The sequence below is a fragment of the Vulpes vulpes genome, chromosome 2 (genome assembly GCF_048418805.1).
Source record: "Vulpes vulpes isolate BD-2025 chromosome 2, VulVul3, whole genome shotgun sequence".
In the NCBI taxonomy this organism is placed as follows: Eukaryota; Metazoa; Chordata; class Mammalia; order Carnivora; family Canidae; genus Vulpes; species Vulpes vulpes.
The window spans coordinates 65,035,468-65,051,353 of record NC_132781.1 but is presented as its reverse complement, the minus strand read 5'-3'; the positions used below and the strand labels follow the sequence as shown (position 1 = coordinate 65,051,353).

Sequence of the window (15,886 nt, the reverse complement as noted above, 5' to 3'; positions counted from 1 at the left end):
TCTTTTATTGCCAGGATCATTTAATGTAAGTATTTGATGGTGAAGAGTTAATTATACTCTTCTCCATTTGGGATCCCCTGGGGCCTAATAAAATCCAGAAAACAGCTCTTCAGTACCATAGTAATGAAAAAGATCAGTGAGGTCATCATCTCAGTCCCTGAAAGCATAAACAACTCTGCTTTATAATAGGGCTGGCTTGTTTGTAAACCTAAGTGAAATATGTGTTAGGAATAGGATAACAAATGTATCTTCCTTAAAAATATAATTGTGTATGTGTGTGCTTGTCTTTGTTTCTTTTTTAAAATTTGATTTTTCTGTCACCTTGGTGCTATATGATTTTACCTGAAAAGTAGGAGTTTTGGATTTCTCCTGTAGAGAAATAGTCAATATCTGCAGAGTTGGTTAGAAAGTTAAGCAAATTTTCCTATTTTTGTAAGATAAAAAATAGGCAAGGGCAGATGGGAGAAAGTAGAGAAATAAACATTTAAGGAGCACATAAAATGGATTGGAGCCATTTTTCAAAAGGATCTTTCAAGTGTGATTTTGAATAATTTATGTAAATTTTATTTGTCATATTGTCCTCATCTGTAAAATGGGAATTATTTTATGTCCCATCACATTGGATAGTTGTAAGAATTAAATGAGTAAAGTACTTGAAACATGTCAATATGCTTGACAAAGTAAAGATCAATAAAATATTAACAATAAAAAAGTAACTATAATAATAATTTACCTTTTAGTAATATTTGAGATAGATATTATTTACCCTTCTCTTAAGAAAAGGAAACTGAAGCTTAGAGATGTTATGAGCAATTCCTAAAGTCAAACAACATGTACATAGTGACATAAGGAATCATAACCACAGGGAGATCCCTGGATGGCTCAACGGTTTAACGCCTGCCTGCCTTCAGCCCAGGGCATGATCCTGGGATCCTGGGATCCTGGGATCGAGTCCCACATCGGGCTCCCTGCATGGAGCCTGCTTCTCCCTCTGCCTGTGTCTCTGCCTCTCTCTCTCTCTCTCTCTCCTTCTCTCTGTGTGTGTGTGTGTCTCTCATGAATAAATAAATAAAATCTTTAAAAAATTTTTAAAAAAAAAGGAATCATAACCACAGACAGTAATTTCTCTGACATCAGCCATAGCACCATTTTTCTAGGTATGCCTTCTAAGGCAAGGGAAACAAAACAAAAATAAACTATTAGGACTACATCAAAATAAAAAGCTGTTGAACAGCAAAAGAAACCAACAACAACAACAAAAAAACAACCTATTGAATAGGAGAAGAAATTTGCAAATGATACATACAATAAGAGGTTAATATCCAAAATATAAAAGGATTTATACAACACAATACCAAACAAAAAACAAAAAACAACCCTAAGCCAGCTGTTTAAAAAATAGGCAGAGGACTTGAATAAACATTTTTCCAAACAGAACATACAGATGCCCAACAGACTCATGAAATGATGCTCAACCTCACTAATCATCAGGCAAATTCAAATCAAAGCCACAATGAGCTATCACTTTACAATACTTAGAATGGCTAAAATCAAAATGACAAGAAACAAGTGTTGGTGAGGATGTGGAGAAAAAGGAATCCATGTACATTGTTGGTGGGAATGTATTATTTGTGCAGCCAGTGCAGAAAAACGTATGGAGTTTCTTCAAAAAATTAAAAATAGAAATACCATATGATCCAATAACTCCAAAATTGGGTATTTTCCCAAAGAAAACAAAAACACCAGTTTGAAAAGCTAAATGCTTATCCTATGTTTATTGTAACATTATCTACAATAGCCAAGATATGGAAACAACTTAAGTGTACATCAATAGACAAATGGATAAAGAGGATGTAGAATATTTCTCAGCCATAAAAAAAAAGACGAGATTGTGCCATTTGACACAATATGGATGGACTTAGTGTGTATTATGCTAAGTGAAATAAGTTGGAGAATACCACATGATTCAAATCTAAAATTTTTTTAAAAAAGAATAAACAAACAAAAAGCAAATCAGAACTATAAATACAGAGAACAAATTGATGGTTACCAGAAGGGAGGGGGGTAGGGGTGGGCAAAATGGTGAAAGAGTGAAGGAGATATGGGCTTCTAGATATGAAATGAATATATCATGGGAATAAAATGTATAGCATAAGGAATAGGCAATGATATTTTAATCGTGATGTAATAAGACAGATGGTATCTACACTTGTGGTGAACATAGCATAGTGTCTAAACTTGTCAAATCACTGAGTTGTACTCCTGAAATTAACGTAACACTGTATATTATCTATACTCAAAACCAATCATAACCAGTTTCATGGATTCTGAAGACCATCCTGTTCCTTTTTTGTTTTTGTTGTTGTTGTTAGTTTTCAATGAGTAATCAGGGTTTTTTTTCTTTAATTTAATATGAAAGCATTTAAATTTCTGAATTTATCCCTGGTCAGTTTTGGCCAAATCCCAGAGACTTTAATATTTCCAGTTTTTTTTATTTACTATATAATTTGTATTTAATTATATGATGATTACTAACCCAATAGAGCATTTTAAGGAAAATGTATTTAATTCAGCTTTAAATTGTTAATTTAATTTGTTTTATTTTACAATTTTTAATTAGATTCTCTATTTGTTGGTCTAGAGAATGTAAACATCATAAATTGTGTATTTTATATGCGATTGTGATTTCATGTTAATACATGGTCATTTTGCTGCAAGTTGTATTATTTATTGTAGTATAAGCATAAATGTGTGTGTTTATATATGTATATATACAAATGAATTCAATATCATATTTTTAAATTTTCAAAATATTTTTAAAATTTAATCTCTCAGATTAATATTGTGTAAGACTTCCCTCTGTACATTTCTGTCAATTTCTCTCAAAACTTTTAACATCCACAGTATGTGAGTTTTTTTTTTTACTTTGAATATATGCTCTCTGAAATATAAAATGGTGATTGTGCTTATTATGTAATATAATATTTATTATCATAGATTCACCTAATACTTGATCTTTTTTGACTAGGGGTTTATCTATCTTATTAATTCTTTCAAAGACCATGCTCCTACCTGGTTTCATTAATCTGTTCTACAGTTCTTCTGGTCTCTATTTCATTGAGTTCTACTCTATTCTTTATTATCTCTCTTCTGCTGTTCGATTTAGGCTTTATTTGCTATTCTTTCTCCAGTTCCTTTAGGGGTAAGGTTAGCTTGTGTATTTGAGATTTTTCCAATTTTTTGAGGGAGGCTTCTATTGAGATGTATTTCCCTCTTTGAACTGCCTTTGCTGTATCCCAAATATTTTGAACAGTTATGCTTTCATTTTCATTTGTGTCCATGAAACTTTTTAATTCTTTTCTAATTTCTTGGTTGACCTATTCATATTTTAGTAGATGCTCTTTAATCTCCAAGTGTTTGAGTTCCTTCCAAATTTCTTCTTGTGATTGATTCTAGTTTCAAAGCATTGTGGTCTGAAAATATGCAGGGGATAATCCCAATCTTTTGGTATCAGTTAGGATGTGGTTTGTGACCCAGTATGTGGTCTATTCTGGAGAAAATTCCATGTGCACTGAAGAAGAATGTGTATTCAGTTGTATTAGGATGGAATGTTCTGTATATATCTGTGAATTCCATTTGGTTCAGTGTGTTATTCAAGGCTCTTGTTTCTTTGGTGATCCTCTGCTTAGAATATCTGTCCTTTGTGGAGAGTGCTGTGTTGAAGTCTCCTACTATTAGCGTATTATTATCTATGTATCTCTTTACTTTGGTAATCAATTGATTGATATAATTGGCTGATCCCACATTAGGGGCATAAATATTCATAATTGTTAGGTCTCCTTGTTGGATAGGCCTTTTAAGTATGGTTTAGTGTCCCCCTTCATCTCTTTCTACAATCTTTGGTTTAAAATCTAATTTATCCAATATGAGGATTGCTACTTCAATTTTCTTTTGAGGACCATATACATGGTAAAAATTGTTCTTCACTGCCTCATTTTCGGTCTAGAGATGTCCTTAGGTCTAAAATGAATCTCTTGTCGACAGCATATAGATGGATCTTGCTTTTTTATCCAGTCTGATACCCTGTGTCTTTTGATGGGATCATTTAGCCCATTCACATTCAGAGTAACTATTTAAAAAGTTATGAATTTAGTGTCATAGCATTACCTATATAGTCCCTGTTTCTGAGGATTGTTTCCTTGGGTTCCCTCCTTTGCTTACAGGGTCCCCCTTAATATTTCTTGCATAGCTGGTTTGGTGGTCACATATTGTTTCAGTTTCTGTTTATCCTGAAAGCTCTTTATCTCTCCTTCTATTCTAAATGACAGCCTTGCCAGGTAAAGTATTCTTGGCTGCATGAAAGAATATTGGAAATTTTTAACCTAAAAGATAAATCATAAGGAAGAAACCTTGAGATCTCTATATACTATTTTTCCTCAGTCCTGGAGTTTCCAGGGCTGCTTGGTCAGTAAACTTGCTCATCCCTTGTTTTTCCATCTGGCCTTCTTGAGGAGGGGCCTGCTATACTGACTCTCAGGTGTCTGTGCCTGGGTAGAGATATCCCATCTCTTTTTGGGCTCAGTGTGAGCTGTTTATCCTGTGAGACCTTTGTTCCCTAGAGGCCACACCTCTCCCAGATGAAATGTGAAAAGAAAAAAATTAAAATGGTGGTGGCCAGATCTCTAGCCCCAGAGCCAAGAGCTCCCCATGTGTACTGAACTGCAGTTTCTCAGTGCACACTGGCTCAGATCCTCCTGGGGGCAGGCGTGGGGGCCCTGATTCATACAAATTGGAGGGAAGCTAACAGTGGGAGAACTTTCATCATCCTGTGCACTCCCTGGTTCTGCCTCTCCTGGAGGGAACAGAGGATAGCACAATTCTGTTTGTTGCCAAGCCCTGGGAGTAGAGAGTGCTCAGCTGTTAGACTATGGACTGTGCATCCGGTACACCTCTTCCAGATGACCTGGGAGGGTTGCTGTGTTCCAGTCCTTTACCAGGACCTAGGACATCATCAGTCCCACAACCTGACCTCGGTTTGCAGTTTATGACACTAGTTGAGTTTTCTTCCTGGCGCCCCTATTCTTACTGTGTCTCTGAGATATTGAGACTTCACTGACCTCCTGTGATTCTTCCCTATTTCCCTACTGAGCACTTTTCAGGCAGGGGAGACTTTCTCAGGAGCAGATTCTAAAGGTCCTGATTATATGCTGCACTTCTTTCCTGCAGCAGCTTATAGAGGCTCTTTACCCTCCTCCCCTACATTTATCTTCTGATATATCCCCTCTGTTTCTCTTCTCCACATTCCTACTTTATCAGAAGTGATCACTTTTCTCTCTGTAGCATTCCAGCTGTTCTCACTTTACATCTCAGGTTGAATTCATTGATGTTCAGGATGGTCTGAGAGTTATCTAGGTAGGTTTGGGGGACCAGAGAAAAGGAGGACCCCCTACTCTTCCACCATCTTGCCTCTCCCCTTACTTCATCGTTTTTGTTTTGACTCCTATCTTATGAGATAATAGCATTGTTATTTTTTTGGCCTCTATTTGTTTTCTGTTTCTAAACCCATCCTTTAAAAATTGATATATGGGGCAGCCTGGGTGGCTAAGTGGTTTAGCACCGCTTTCTGCCCAGGGTGTGATCCTGGAGACCCAGGATCAAGTCCCATGTAGGGTTCCCTGCATGGAGCCTGCTTCTCCCTCTGCCTGTGTCTCTGCCTCTCTCTCTATCTCTCTCTCTGTGTGTCTTAAATCAATCAATCAATAAAAATACAAAATAAAAATTGATATATGATATGTGTATGATATATACACACATATATTTATTCTGTCTGAATGTTAAACCAATTCAAGCACTTCTGTTAACAGAAGCATTTCATCATTCTCCTTTAAAATGTTTCCTTCTTCCTTGTCTGTCTACAACTTCCATGAGAAATGTAATTTTTGTAGCAAAACATTCTTTGGAGGCTAGGATACAAAATTCCCAGTCTTTGAGAAATAATGACATTTATACAGGCTGAAAGCATTGATTTCTGCTAACTTGAGAAGACTGGAGTTATATCAAGCCTTAAATCCACATTGCCAAGAGCACAGTTGTCCATAGTGAGCTGGATGAGACCTAAAGAAAATTACCTGGGCAATGTCAGATCCCTTATCAATAAATCTTTTCCAAAACATTGAGTTTCTTTTCTCTAAGGAAGATTAGTGTTTTCTCCACTCCTCCTCCTCCTCCTCTCTAAAGTCTATTCTCAGGATGTGGTACTATGAGATTTGATGAGATGTGTACATTGTGAAGCTTAGTAAAGCTTCAGTCCTTCATAGAAGTAGATGACTTTGTCTTACTTGTGCATCTTAGACTGGAACATATTAGGTTCTGCCTGGACACAGATCCTTGAAAGTATTCTACAAATTTATAAAAGCTTTGGAAAGCTACTTCCTAATGACTTTTGAAATCAATTTCAAACTCTTTCAAGTTTATTTCTATCAAGTTTCAGAACACAAGAGGAAGTTGCTCTTAGATGCAATGAAGAAAGATATAAATTTGCCAACATTCCAAAGAAAACAGAGTCCAATTGTTGTTGAAAAATACCCTCTGCGTACTCTGAGCTATCACAAAATTGTAAGTGAGTCATGCGACCCCAAGTGAACTTTTTTTTAACCACATAAAATGCTTCTTTTTGTCTTTTAGTATATCTGGAAATTTAGGTGTCATATAATATCACAGGCTTCAACTACTTGTCCCCATATTCAGTGGGGGATATAATAAAAGTGAAGTTCAATATAGTTTTATAAATATTGATAACTAAAAATCTACATACCAAAAAGTAAAAATATAATTTTGGCACATTTTCAGAACACTTGGGCTTATAAATGTTCATGCACCTGAGGAAAATATTTCTATCTTTTTAGAAAAATGAAAGTGACTGTAAACATTTATCCACTTAAAAACTTGTATTGAGTGGTCACAGGAATTAGCCTAAATAAATTAATCTGACTTACTAGAATTGCTTCAATTTAAAATATTTGGCTTTTTATCTGTTATTAAAATATAATGCTAAATATTCTTATTACTACAATTTAATGATGTAAAATAACTTCTCTACTGATGTGGGGTTCTTAGAATATTGCTTTGATAATAAATCAAATAGATATAGAAAAGACCATTCTGAAGTGGTTATAGAAGGGTGCATTTTAAAAAAAAATAACATATCTCAAATTTTGTTTCAAAACTTTTAAGAGGGAATCTCTGGGTGGCTCAGCAGTTTAGTGTCTGCCTTCCGCCCAGGGCGTGATCTTGGAGTCCCGAGATCGAGTCCCACATCAGGATCTGTGCATGAAGCATACTTCTCCCTCTGCCTGTGTCTCTGCCTCTCTCTCTCTCTCTCTCTCTCTATGTGTGTGTGTGTGTGTCTCTCATGAATAAATAAATAAATCTTTAAAAAAAAAAAAGAAAGATACCTTTAAGAAAGTAATAAATTTCTAGAAATTGAAGAACACATTACTGTAGTGGTTCTCTAAAGATAAAAAAGATCACATATGTATTGTAGTGAAAAACATGCCACATAATCACATTACTTTTGAAAAAAGAAAATAAGGTAGTTATCAATGGAAAATGCATTTATCTAACATCTATCTATACAATACAATTCTTTGGTAATCTCAAGAAGTAAACCAAAGCTGACTTGTATCTGATTGTATATAGATCTGATCTTCATATTGTTACATAAAGATTTTTAAAGAATTTAACCTAGCAGTGAACCATACAAGAATATTTCTTTGAACTAAACAGAAATACTGAGAAGATGGAAGACTAATAAATAACCTTTAAAAATATTTTTAGCTTTATGAAGCTAAAATTAGCAGACTACCTCACACAATCTTAAATATGAAAAATAATCCTGTGAATTTATTATAGAAAATCTGGACCTAAGAATTTCTGAATATTTCTTTTTTTATAACAAAACATCCACACTAGAATTTTCCATTTCTCATTTTCTAATTTTTCAGTTGTTAAATTTAGTTTTATACAAAATATGGGCACTTTAAAGTTGATGAATTACTTACCAGATGCCTGTCTTGAAGAACTAGAGGTCCAGATTTTGTTTCTACAAATTGGTTACTGGAAATTTCCCTCTCTATATTGTTCAGTCAGCCAAGATAATCTGTTTTAAGCATTAAGAAGGCAAAAGAAGTCTGTAGAGCTGTATGAGATTAATGATTAACTTTACAAAGACTGCTATTGGTTTAAGTGGTAAATGGTTAAGGGAGGCTTTTTGTTGCTACTTGTGGTGGTAGAAAGAAACAAAGAGCCCTTGGATATCTAAGCCTGGCCTCTGGAATTAACTGCTATTCAATAATTATGTATAGTAAATGAAGCCCTTTACTTTTACTTTTGCTTCTCATTTCAACTGTAAAATCCACACAAAACACAGATGCTGTTTCATGACTCAAGTGCTCTTACTAGAAACCCTCACTTAAAGGTGATTTATCTGTACCTCTAGAACTGCATGGGCAAGTTAGACCAGCAAGAACATGTTCCCTGTATAGGAGCAAAGGGAGAAGGCTGTGAGGCCAAGAAAGTTGTAATATATTCTGTTCTTTAAATGATGCCTGTAATATTCAGAGGCAGATCTATATATTACTTTTTTTAGCCACCTAGTAATAGTGGTGATTGTGGTAAAAACTCTGTTTCAAAATAGGAAAAAATAGTTTGAAACTCTTGTCATTTTGCATATGATCAAAATATTACCTATGACATGGTTCCTTTTTGTCTCTAGGTCTTGAAATTATGCTGCTAACAAAAGTCAAAGTTATTTAAATCTATGAGTTTATCAATCTGCACAAAAATGGAATTTGAAGTTGAAGCCTATCATTCAACAAAATATAAAGATGTGATTAAGTATAAAGATATATTATCATCCTCTGTGAACATCTCAAAGAGTGCCTTTGACACTAGTGGAAAAAGCTTTGTTAAGATTTTATCTTGTAGTCTGCTTAGGGAAGAAACTAAGAAACAGCCTGAATGTCACATTGCTATGGAATTTCAGGAAGGCAAAATACCTGGAGACAATTGGATACTTTTTACAGATTAATCTGAAAAAAGGGGGAAATATTTCTAGTGTGCCTCCCCTTCAGGCTTTGCACCTAGAAAATGATCCTCAGGATTTTATCATGCCTCCAGTTATGTTCCTTGAAGGATATTGGAGATTTATGTTCTAGAATAATTGCAATTCTAGGATTCAGGATTTAGCGTCACTAGATGCTGCTGAGGAAAATGTGTCATTAATGAAAAGATAATTAAGTGATGAGAGGCCCTTCAAGTTAGTTTGATAGAAGAATATAGCCCACTTAATTTGACCTCATGAGAAAGACCCAGGGAAATAATCAACTTAACACTATTCTCCTCTCTCCTTCAGATCTCCTGCCAAATAGAAACTGGAGAGCCTAGCATCCTGTTGATGTAATCCATACACAATAGCCTTGCAGGGCAGAAAGCAGGATGGAATCTGGAGGGCTAAACTAAAGGTATCCAGCATAGTAAACTTGCCCCACTTTTCAGAGGGTCTACTTTCCCAAACTCTAATTGTTATTAATTGTTATTTGTCTAAAAAAGCATTTCAATTAGATCACTGAAACAATATTTTAAATATTCTTTTCTTGTAGGGATACATTTCATAAATAAATATTATTTAGGAATAAATTTTACAAATTTGCAGAACTTTGTGAATGCGGAACATGTGTGACTATACACAAAACATGCACAGAGGGATCCCTTGGTGGCTCAGCCGTTTAGTGCCTGCCTTTGGCCCAGGCGTGATCCTGGAGTCCTGGGATTGAGTTCTGCATCAGGCTCCTTGCATGGAGCCTGCTTTTCCATCTGCCTGTGTTTCTGCCTATCTCTCTCTCTCTCTCTCTCTCTCTGACTCTCATGAATAATAAATAAAATATTTTTTAAAATGCACAGACATAAATCATTATTGTAATAAGTGGAAAGATATTCTTTAAAGATAAATTATACATTGCATGAGACTATAAGTGTTTGAGGGATGGTGGTAACACAACAGTGGATTTCATCAACCCTACCCTCTTTAAACAACTCATCACATAGTACTCACATAAATCTTTGGACAAGACTGAACCTTAGGGCAAGATATCTCAAGCTTAAATCTCCGGTTTCTTATAATCATGTTAGTATGTATGTAGTATGTACTCTGAATAATCTTTAAGGTATGGAGCAAGGTATGCTATGGTAAGGTATGGTATGGGGAATTTCACAGGCCTTTGTGTGAGCCTTATGTAATGATTCCAGCATTTTCACCAGAAGAAAATAAATAACTGACTGAGTTTTAGGTATTGGCAAGGGTTAAGAGCAGAACTGGGGAATGCTTGAACTCTTGATAGTAAAATTCTTCCTGTAGGATATCAAATCAATGTCATCAATTTTTTTTTTTTTTTTTTTTTAATTTTTATTTATTTATGATAGTCACAGAGAGAGAGAGAGGCAGAGACACAGGCGGAGGGAGAAGCAGGCTCCATGCACCGGGAGCCCGATGTGGGATTCGATCCCGGGTCTCCAGGATCGCGCCCTGGGCCAAAGGCAGGCGCCAAACCGCTGCGCCACCCAGGGATCCCCAATGTCATCAATTTTGATAATAAAAGGCTGTAAAAAAAATGTGAGAGAAAACCATGAGAGTTGATATATTAATGTGTGCAAATATTTACTGTCTTCCACTTTGCCTATGGAAGGAGAATACTTTCCTGCCCAATGAATGACTTTGGATTTAGGTCATGATTTTTTTGACCAATTAAATGTGAATAGAAGTCAGAACATGCCAAAGACACTTTGAGAAACATTGCATTTTACTATGATTCTCTCATTTTTTGTCTACCTTGAGAATGAACATGTTCATAAAAGGGCTGCTCCTTCAGCCTGAGACCTAAAATGAAAAACACATGTGTCAGAGTTTCAGCCTGTCTAAAGTCTGGAACCATGGCAGAGTAAAAGCACCATGAACAAGGAATAACCCTTTGTTGCAGTTAATGGGAAATTTGAGATTGTTTCATTTCTCTAGTAAAGCAGACTAATACAGTCTCTTTTCATAGAACTTCCCTAAGCAGTTGCTAGGTTGGAAACTAGTTTAATGTTTTTTCTATGAGCAGTTGCTCTAAAATGTCTACAATAAATATGACCCTTCGCTATATCATAAAGAGGGGGACTATCCAACAAGATCTAATGATTGTAAATATTTATGCCCCCATCTTGGGAGCACCCAAATATATAAAGCAATTAAATAACAAAAAGAAACTCATTGATAATAATAGTAGGGGACTTTAACACCACACTCCCACAACAGACAGATTATCTAAGCAGAAAATCAACAAGGAAACAATAGCTTGAATAACACACTGGACTAGATGTACTTACCAGATATATTCAGAACATTTCATCTTAAAGCAGCAGAATACACATTCTTTTCAAGTGCACATGGGACATTCTCTAGAATAAATCATATATTGGGTCACAAATCAGGCCTCAATAAGCACAACAAGATTAAGGTCATACCATGCATCCTTTCTGACCACAATGCTATGAAACTTGAAATCAACCACAAGAAAAATATTGGAAAGATCACAAGTACATGGAGGTTAAGGAACATCCTACTAAAGAATGAATGGCTCAACCAGGAAATTAAGAAATAAAAAAAAAAATACATGGAAGCAAATGAAAATGAAAACATGCTAATCCAAAATCTTTGAGATGCAGTCAAAGGGTTCATAGGAGGGAAGTACATACTTTCCTCAAGAAGAAAGAAAAATCTCAAATACACAACCTTCCCTTACACCTAAAGGAGCTAGAAAAGGAACATAAACAAAACCAAAGCCAACAGAAGAGAAATAATTAAGATTAGAGCAGAAATAAATGATCTAGAAACTAAAAAAAAAGTAGAACAGATCAAAGAAACTAGGAAATGGTTCTTCACAAAAAATAAAAATAAGTAAATAAAATTGATAAACTCCTAGCCAGACTTGTCAAAAAGATAAGAAAAAGGACCCAAATAAATAAAATCACAAATGAGAGAAGAAAAATAACAACCAAAAACACTAAACAACATACAATTATATAAGAATATATGAAAAACTATATGCCGACAAATTTGACAATCTGGAAGAAATGGATAAATTCCTAGCAACATATAAACTACCAACACTGAAATAGGAAGAAATAGAAAACTTGAAAAGACCCACAACCAGCTAAGAAATTAAATTGGTAATCAAAAATCTCCCAACAAACAAAAGTCCAGAGCCAGATGGCTTCACAGGTAAATTCTACCAAATGTTTAAAGAAGTAAATACCCACTCTTCTCAAACAACTCCAAAAAATAGAAATGGAAGGAAAACTTCCAAACTTATTCTATGAGGCCAACATTACTCAGATTCCAAAACCAGACAGAGAATTCACTAAAAAAATAACTATAGGCCAATATCCCTGATGAACATGGCTGCAAAAATTCTAGCCAGTTGAATCCAAAAGTTCATTAAAAGAATTATTCACCACAGTCAAGTAGGATTTATTCCTGGGCTACAAGTGTGGTTCAATATTTGCAAATCAGTGTGATACATCACATTAATAAAAGAAAGGACAAGAGCCATATGATCTTCTCAATAGATGCAGAAAAAGCATTTGACAAAGTACAACAGCATTCTTAATAAAAAACCCTCAACAAAGTAGCGATAGAGGGAACATACCTCAACATTATCAAGGTTACATATGAAAGACCCACAGTTGATATCATCCTCAATGAAGAATAACTGAGAGTTTTTCCTCTACTGTCAGGAACAAGACAGGGATGTCTACACTCACCACTGGTGTTTATTTTTAAAATTTTTTTAAAAAAATATTTATTTATTCATGAGAGACACAATGAGAGGCAGAGACATAGGCAGAGGGAGAAGTAGCCTCACAGAGAGGCCGATGTAAGACTTGATCCCCAGACAGGGATCATGTCCTGAGCAAAGGCAGATGCTCAACTACTGAGCTATCCAGGTGTTCCTCACCACTGATGTTTAACACAGTACTGGAAGTCCTAGCCACAGTAATTAGCAATCAGATAACAAAAAGAAATCAAATGCATTGAATCAGCAAGGAAGAAGTCAAACTTTTCACTATTTGCAGATGACATGATACTCTATATAGAAAACCCAAAGACTCCACTAAAAAAATTACGAGAACTCATACATGAGTTCGGTAAAGCTGCAGGATACAAAATCAATGTACAGAAATCTGTTTCATTTCTATATACCAATAATGAAGTGAGGAAAGAGAAATCAAGGAGTCAATCCCATTTACAATTATACCAAAAACCATAAGATACCTAGGAATAAGTCTAAAGAGGCAAAAGATCTGTACTCTGAAAACTATAACGCACTAATGAAAGAAATCAAAGATGACACAAAAAAGTGGAAAAACATTCCATGCTCATGGATCAAAACAACAAGTATTGTTAAAATGTCTATGCTACCCAAGGCAGTCTACACATATAATGCAACCCTTATCAAAATACCATCAACATTTTTTCACAGAGCTAGAACAAAAAATCCTAACATTTGTATGGAACCACAAAAGACTCCGGAAAACAAAATTAATCTTGTGAAAGAAAAGCAAAGATAGGAGGCATCACAGTTTCAGACTTCAAGTTATATTACAAAGTTGTGGTCATCAAGACAGTATAGTAGTGGCACAAAAACAGACTTATAGATCAATGGAACAGAGTAGAAAACCCAGAAATGAACCACAGTTATAAGGCCAACTAATCTTCAACAAAGCAGGAAATAATATCCAATGGAAAAAAGATAGTCTCTTAAATTAATGGTGTTGGAAAAATTGGACAGCAAAGTGTAAAAGAATGAAACTGGACAACAAAAATAAATTCAAGATGTATGAAAGACCTAAAAGTGAGACAGGAGATCATCAAAATCATAGAGAACACAGGCAATAACTTCTTTGATATTGGTCATAGCAACTTCTTACTAAATATGTCTCCTGAGGCAAGGGAAATAAAAGCAAAAATGAACTATTACGATAAAATTTTATGCACAGCACAGGAAACAATCAACAAAACTAAAAAGCAACCTACAGAATGGGAGATGATATTTGCAAATGACATATCTGATAAAGGGTTAGTATCCAAAATATACAAGGAACTTAAAAAACCAAACATCCAAAAAAAGCAAATAATCTAGTTAAAAGATGGGCAGAAGACAGGAATAGACATCTTTTCAAAGAAGGCATACAGATGGCTAACAGATAAATAAAAATATGCTCAACATTACTCATCATCCCCACCTAGAAGCAGCTCCTCGCACTCCTTCTGGAACTTCTGCCAGGTTCAGCCTCCTTGCCTCCACACCAGCCTCAGCAGCAGCCTCCACCAGGCCATCAGGGTGACTCAGAAGTCCTACAAGGTGTCCACCTCCGCTCCCCAGGTCTTCAGCAGCCGCTCCTACGTGACAGGGCCCGACTCCCGCATCAGCTCCTCCACCTTCTCCCGGGTGGGCAGCAGCAGCGGCAGCTTCCGGGGTGGCCTGAACAGCAGCATGAGTGTGGTCGGGGGCTACGACAGGCCCAGAGCATGGGGGGCATCACGGCTGTCTCAGTGAATTAGAGCCTGCTGAGCCCCCTTAAGCTGGAGGGGGACCCCAACATTCAGGCGGTGCGCACCCAGGAGGGAGCAGATCAAGAGCCTTCAACATCCAGTTTGCCTCCTTCATCGACAAGGTCAGACACCTGGAGCAGCAGAACAAAATCCTGGAGACCAAGTGGGGCCTCCTGCTGCAGCAGAAAACCACTCGGAACAACACAGACAACGTGTCTGAGAGCTCCATCAACAACCTCTGGAGGCAGCTGGACACCCTGGGGCAGGGGAAGCTGAAGCTGGAAGTGGAGCTTGGCAACACGCAGGGGCTCGTGGAGGACTTCAAGAATAAATACAAGGATGAGATCAAATTGCGTGCAGACAGGGAGAATGAATTTGTCCTCATCAAGGAGGATGTGGATGGAGCTTACATGCACGAGATAGAACTGGAGTCCGGCCTGGAAGGGCTGACCCACGAGATCAACCTCTTACGGCAGCTGTACGAAGAGGAGATCCAGGAGCTGCAGTCCCAGATCTCGGACCCGTCCGCGGTGCTGCCCATGGACAACGGCTGCTCCCTGGACCTGGACGGCATCACCGCCGAGGTCAAGGCCCACTGTGAGGACATCGCCAGCCGCAGCCGGGCGGAGGCCGAGACCATGCACCAGATCAAGTACGAGGAGCTGCAGACATTGGCCGGGAAGCGCGGGGATGACCTCGGCCGCACGCAGAGATTCCGAGGCGAACCGGAGCATCAGCTCGGGCTGAGATCGAAACCCTCAAAAACCAGGGGGCTGCCCAGGAGGCTGCCGTCGCGGATGCCGAGCAGCGCGGGGAGCTGGCATCAAGGACGCCAGTGCCAAGCTGGCCGAGCTGGAAGCCGCCCTGCAGCGAGCCAAGCGGGACATGGCCCAGCAGCTGCGAGTAGCAGGAGCTCATGAATGTCAAGCTGGCCCCGGACATCGAGATCGCCACCCCCCGCAAGCTGCTGGAGGGCGAGGAGAGCCGGCTGGAGTCTGGGATGCAGAACATGAGAATCCGTACGTTGACCACCAGCAGCTACTCAGGTGGCCTGAACTTGGCCTATGGGGGCCTCACAAGCCCTGGCCTCAACTATGGCCGGAGCTCCTTCCAGTCCAGCTTTGGCTCTGGCGGTTCCTTCAGCTGCAACAGCTCCTGCAAGGCTGTGGTTGTGAAAAAGATCAAGACTCAGATGGCAAGCTGGTGTATGAGTCATCTGACGCCCTGCCCAAGTGA

At 37.5% G+C, this 15,886-nt stretch overlaps 1 protein-coding gene and 1 pseudogene across 1 annotated transcript in view; one reads left to right on the top strand and one right to left on the bottom strand.

Annotated features, from left to right (window-relative positions):
* Nucleotides 1-8,126, bottom strand: part of LOC112923601 (sulfotransferase 1 family member D1-like) — a 34,587-nt gene extending 26,461 nt beyond the window's left edge. Inside the window, exon 1 of the mRNA XM_026003469.2 lies at nucleotides 8,061-8,126. The gene's annotated coding sequence lies outside the window, so the exon portion shown is untranslated. The remainder of the gene's footprint in view (nucleotides 1-8,060) is intronic.
* A 5,804-nt stretch (nucleotides 8,127-13,930) lies between these two features.
* On the top strand, nucleotides 13,931-15,886 carry LOC112923636 (keratin, type II cytoskeletal 8 pseudogene; annotated as a pseudogene).